Genomic DNA, 6,381 nt, shown 5'->3' with positions numbered 1-6,381 from the left:
TCACATTGGTAAACACCTGCCATGTCTACCCCACCTGCCCGCCCGCCAGAGGAAGACGAGGGGGCCCCCACTGGATACTGGAAACCAGCCCTCTGTCCTTCGGGCTCGGGGCCCTCCCGGGGTAGGGGCAGGGGCGGGGAGGTGCAGACAGCAGGAGAGTCGGGCCTTTCACAGCCACCTGGAAAAGCAGATTCCAGATGGCCCAGCTCCAAGTGAGGCCCCACCTCAAGTGAGTGGGCTTCTGCACAGAGGATTCCTGGCGACTTTTACAAATGCTGGCTAGCTGAGTTAATTAACAGAATGAAAATAACGGTGAAAACAAAACGAGCTAACACTGCTCGCCATGGCAGCAGCAAGAGGAAAATAAAGCCCTTCAAAATTCTCAGACGCGAGCAGACCTATTTATCAGTGTCTGATTAAATACCCCATTTCTTTGGGAAATAAATTCCCATAATTCCTTCCTCAACTAGACCAATAAACTGCTACTTCAGTGTTTTGGGTTTTGTTTTTTTGTTTTTTGCTTAAAAGTGTTCCTCTTCTCCCACTCTCAGCTCTGAAACCAAATGCTTCAGAAGCTTAACTAGACAAGGAGGAAGATTTTAATGTTTCTTGGTCCTCTGTCCTCCTCTGTTAGCCTCCGTGCCCTCTCCTCTGTCCATGGTGCTGGAGGAGGAAACCCAAAGGACTAAGGCCTGGGGTGAGGCCGTGGAATACGAGTGAACACAGGACAAACACATTTCACCCAAAGACACTCTCCCTTCTTGTCCCTGGGCCGCACGTGGTGCCCCACCCTCCCACCTAGCCGGCCCCAGAGGCTCAGGGAGACCCTTGGTTGAAGGGAAAAGCTGGGGTTTTGGGTTCAGACAAAAATAGACCTGGGCTCCAATCCCTGCCATGTGTCCTATACCCGTCCTTACCTCTCTGAACCTGTTCCTTGCCTGCAAAATGGAGCCCCAGGCACCATTTGGTTTAGCTGTGAGGCTCCTGTATGTGTAAAGTGCCCTAAACACTCCAGCCCTGACGTGGCCCCATTACCAAATCTCTGTGCCCCCAGAAGCAGACACTCATCAAAGCCCACGAATGTGGAAGAGGCAGGGTCCCTGGTGCAGACCTGAGCCCCATCCTGGATGCATCCTTCCCACAGCCGTCAACAGAGAAAAATGTATTAACCTGTGTTTGATGAGGATCCTTTCTTACTTGCCAACTTTGATGCATCTTTCCAATATACTAACACCCCTAATGAAGATGTGTACAAGATTAACACATGCAATTAGAAAGAGAGCCTTTTTGTCTCCTTCGATACAGAATCAGCTTTTTATTGCACAATTTATAATATCTTCACATTTTCGAAGTCAAGGAAAACACAAAAGTGGAGCTCAGCATGCCAGAGTGTATCACGTGTAATTATCTTTGGAGGAAAATGAGAACACACGTAGGAGATAAATCTGATTGCCTGTTGAATAGTGAAAATCCACAAGAAACAGAAAAGTGTCCATAGGTTTGTGTGCACAACAAGCACCCTTTCAAATTGGCTTCATAAACCCTTTGTGACCTTCAAGAATGTGGTGGCGTCTCCTGGCCAGCATTTTTGACATGAAATAACAGCATTTAAGGAAAATCTGTAATATCAGAGTCTCAGTGGGTTTTCACAGCCTTGGCTGCGAAGGTCAGAAAGACAGGCAGCCAGAAGCACTACACTCAGCCACATTCATCTGGGGGTGGGGTAGGGGCAGCACCCCTGTGCATGCCTACCTGGGAGCTAGCAGGCACAGGACACCAGCCCGGAGCCCAGGGCTGCCCAGGAGGCCGTGCCCGTGACCACCTAGCTTCAAAGGAAGGATGCCTCCTGCAACGCACATTCTCCACTTTGGCCAGAGGTGTAGAGGGCACTGTCACCATCCAGAAAATCACCTGAACCATGGGCTGAACCAACAACACTGGGCTTTCTGGCCCCTGCAGTTGGACAGAGATCCTTTACCAGCCACCATCTCTGAGACAGCTCGGCAAACTAAGAGCATCTGCCCCAGCACGGGTCTCCACTGGGCCTTGTGGGGAGCACAAGGCTGAGCACCCACCAGCCAACTCAAGAATCACAGTGGGTATTCAGTGACCCTCTCCCCCTCAGGGCACCAGGCTGAGACACAGGACCACACATGGAAGAGCCACCGCGTCATCAGCCTGATACCTACAAACCCCTCAGCCACTTAACAAGGAGGGGGGAGGTAGAGTGGGAAGGGAAGGGGTGAGGGGATATGGAAGGAGTGTGGGGAGGGGAGGAGAGAAGGAGGAGGGAAGCAAGTAGGAGAGAGGGGGAGGAGGAAGGGGAGGGAGGAGGGAAAGGAAGTGGGAGGACACAGGGGGGAAGAGGTGCAAAGAGGGGGAGGGAGGAGAGGGAGGAGGGAGTAGGAAGGAGAGAGAGGGAAAAGAAGGAAGAAAGAGGGGGAGGAAGGAGACGGGGGGTGGGGGGGAAGACAGGGGAAGGAAGCAGAGGGAGGAGGGTGGGTAGGAGGGAGGGAGGGAGAGGAGGGAGAGAAAGGGGGAGGAAGGAGAGAGCAGGGAGGGGGCGGAAGGGCAGGCAGGGCTTTTCAGGGCAGATACATCATAGTGGAGCTTACAGGAGAGAAACGACATTGGCGAGCTATTTCTGTGCAATTCATATAATAAGAGCATTAAAAATAACCACTGGGAATTATTTTGACTTTCGGGAAGTTGTCTTAAAAGGCTATTTCTTCCTCTCGGGAGGGTAAGATCCATTAAAATCCCAGGAAGACAGGAAAGAATGGTCTCTCCCTTCTCAAGGGAAAGAGGTGAGAGGCTGGGAGAAACCAGGAGGTCGGGGTTTTCTCTGGATCATTAATGGCCGGCCCGCCACCAACAAAGTGGGATCATTTGTTAGTTACAGAAAGAAAATGGGCTTTGGGGACTGGGGGACACTGAAGGCCTGGTGGCGAGCGGCTCACCAACAACAGGGCACACTCAGCACCACTGAACCGCACACTTTAAATAGTGAAGATGGTAAGTTGCACGCTGTGTTTCTTTTTCCATGACAATGTCAGTAAATAGGCTTTGGAAAGCTTTAGGAGCTGGTGGTGGTGCAGCCAAACCTCCCCGGTGCCTCGCTGTCTGTCCTCCCCTCCTCAGACCGGCACCCCCTCCCTGGCAGGGGACCTCTCCTCCTGGCTCACTCCTTCCATATCCCCTCAGCCCTTCCCTCCCCTCCACCATCTTCTCCCCGGTGGTGGCAACCCCAGGGACTCCACATGCCCTTCGGCCAGACAGTCAGCGCTGCTAGGCAGGCATCAGGCCAACTCCCCAGCTCAGCAGGGAGGCTCTGGAAGCCTGTCCTGGGCGCCCAGCCCTTTGTCAGGCAGACCTGGGCCTCCCTCCCTCCGGCTCCTCTGGACCTGCATGTGCTGAGGCTGCACGGGGCCATTATCCCCCACCCTGTCCTTCCTCCAGGACACCTGGCCTCCCTCCCTCATGAGTTCGGGTGGGAAAAGTGTCTCAGGTCCCACAGTCTGGCCAAGGCTGTGCCCTGTCCTGGGCAGCTCCCCAGCCTCCCGACTCCCCCGGTGGTGGACAGCGAACACTCCCCGCTGGACACTCTCCTCTGACACCGCCACGGTGATGTCCTCCTCCAGCCCCTCACTGCTGTGACCGTGGCCTCCCTCTGTGACAGCTCGTCCCCTGTAGTGTGGGGTCCCCTCCCGCCCCTACGGGGGAGGCCACCGTGGAGCTCCTCGGGGGTGCTGGAGCCCCGCACAGGCATGTCCTCGTGCCTCCAGGCTCTCCCCAGGGACACCACCTCCGGGTGGCCTTCCAGCAACCCTGAGGATGTGTCACAAATTCCCTTTCCTACCCTGATGTGCTACCGCAGAGGCTCAGCCCCACCCCAGCGCATCCTGGAGCCCGAGGCAAGGGCCTTTTTAGGCGTGAGCCCTCCGCAGGCCCAACTTGGGGAGAGGCTGTGACCTGTGTCCAAGAGGGGGGCCTGAGGCCTGGGACAGGAGTCTGTACTGTTTTCAGGCAAGGGGAGCCCCAGCCGGCAGTGGGAGGACGTGGCCCCTTCCGCCACAGAATCAGAGCCTCCCAGACCTTCCGGGACCCCCTCCCAAACCTCAGGTCCTTGTCTTCCCCTGCCAAGGCTGAGCTCTGCCTGGCTGAAGCTTCCTGTGCCCCCGCTGTGGGGCTGGGGGCTCTAGCTGCTGCCAAGGGTGCTCTCTCTGGAACGTCCGCTGTTCCCACCTGTCTGTGCCCCCCACCCCAACGCCGCCACCACCAGAGGTGGGTCCTCACTGCCAGCTCCCAAATCTCACCTCAGTGTCTGCCTCCAGAGGCCACCCCTGGGGGAGCCCACCCTTACGTGGAGACTAGTGTGCAGGAGGGTTATCAGGGACCCCCTGAGCACCTGCACCCCAGGGGTGGGGAGCAGCCGGACGGACAGAGGGTGAGGCAGGCTGCCTTCGGTCTCCACAAAGGCCTCAGCCCACCCTCCATGCAGCTCTGCCACGGGGATGCCCTCCAGAGGGGCGCCGGGCCTTATGCTCCCCGCCGATACCCCAGGGAAGGGCATGACCTCGGGCCTGCTGAGGGAAACTCTCGGAGACGGCTGGCCTGATGGCAGCTCTCCCACAGCTGGGGGCATAAACCCACTCAAAGAGGAGCTGGCCCGTCATGGCATCTTCCAGGAAGGATGGCCCCAGGACGCATCACCCCACGAGGAGACGCTCTGGAGAACGGACAGAGGGCTTTGATAACTGTGCCGGGCGTGAACGGAGATGAGCCAGCAGAGACGGGACACGTGGCCACCTCCCAGTTGTGGTGACCTCACCCCAGGACTTAGAGTAGAAAACTCATTCGATGCAACCACAACCACTGCTCAGCATCTGCGTTCAACTTCCAGGAAGGACGCTGACCGTGCCGCCCCCACTCACAGAGGGAGAAGCAATGGCAGAGGGTCACCCCCAAATTCATGGACAGCCAGCAACCAGGGTGTGTTTGCAACGTGGGTCCCCACCTCCCAGAGCAACACGGCAACTCGCCTACTATCTGCGGCTGGTGACCCAGGTTTACTGAGGGCTCAAGGGGCCTTTGTTAACGCAAAGCTGACCAAGGCCAAAATAATAATAATAATAATCTTTTTACTTTTTATTTTTTTTAAGTTTGAGAGTGAGTGTGAGTGGGGAAGGGGCAGAGAGGGAGGGAGAGAGAGAGGGTCCCAAGCAGGCTCTGTGCCGTCAGCTCAGAGCCTGATGCGGGGCTTGATCTCAGGTGAGATCACGACCTGAGCCGAAATCAGGAGTCGGACGCTTAACCCACTGCGCCCCCCAGGCACCCGTTTTTCACTTTGAGAATTGTGGTGAAATACACAGAACATAAAAGCGACCACTTGGGGGCGCACAGTTCAGTGGCATTAAATGCCTGTGCCCCGTGGTGCAGCCACCCCGCCATCGTCTCCAGAACCCGCTCGTCTTCCCAACGGAAACTCTGCCCCCACTAAACGCTAACTCTCCTCATCCCCTGGAAAGCGCATTCAACTAACTCCCTGTCTGTACTATTTGTGATCCTTCCTGCAAGTGGAATCTCAGGGCACTTGTTCTGTGACGTCCTCCAGGGCTCACCCGTGCCTCAGCCCGTGTCAGCATTCCTTCCTTTTAATGTTCAGTAACAGTCCACTGCATGGAGACAAGCGATCTTTAAGGACAGCAGCCCCAGCCCCCGAGGCTGCCCCGCGGCCAGCAGCATGGATAAGAGAGGCTGTAGGTCACAGCCGTGGTGACCTTCAGGGAGGAGTCTCCTCCTCCTGTCTTGCGAGCCACCCTGTCCTCGAGGCCACTCTGTGAGCAGCTTTCAAACTAATAAAAGCAAATGGAGTTTTTGATTGCGCCTAATGAAATTATGGGACTTCCAGTGTTCGCTTGAAGGAAACGTTAATTCTGAAATATGGAGCTCACGCCTGCGTCTCCTCCCAAAGGGAACAGCGTGGCTCAAGGGACGTGGCTCGGCGGGCACTAAAAGGCGAGGCGGGAGAGCTGGCACAGGGCCCTCCCGGCTGGCCCTTCCTTTTTTTTTTTTTTTTTTAAGTTTATTTGTATTTGAGAGAGAGAGAGAGACACTGTGAGCAGAGGAGGGGCAGAGAGAGAGAGAGAGAGAGAGAGAGAGAGAGAGAGAGAATCCCAAGCAGGCTCTGCACTGTCAGTGCAGAACTCGACGTGGGGTTTGAACTCATGAACCGTGAGATCACGACCTGAGCTGAAACCAAGAGTTGGATGCTCAGTTGACGGAGTCCCCCAGGCGCCCCCAGGCTGGCCCTTCTGCCCACTGCCAGGGTCTCCGGGCCTCCCCCAGGGGGTGAGCTGCCTGGCTGCAGGAGGCCGCAAA

This window comes from Acinonyx jubatus, chromosome D2 (genome assembly GCF_027475565.1).
Source record: "Acinonyx jubatus isolate Ajub_Pintada_27869175 chromosome D2, VMU_Ajub_asm_v1.0, whole genome shotgun sequence".
NCBI classification, from domain to species: domain Eukaryota; kingdom Metazoa; phylum Chordata; class Mammalia; order Carnivora; family Felidae; genus Acinonyx; species Acinonyx jubatus.
Note: the sequence above shows the minus strand (reverse complement) of the source record.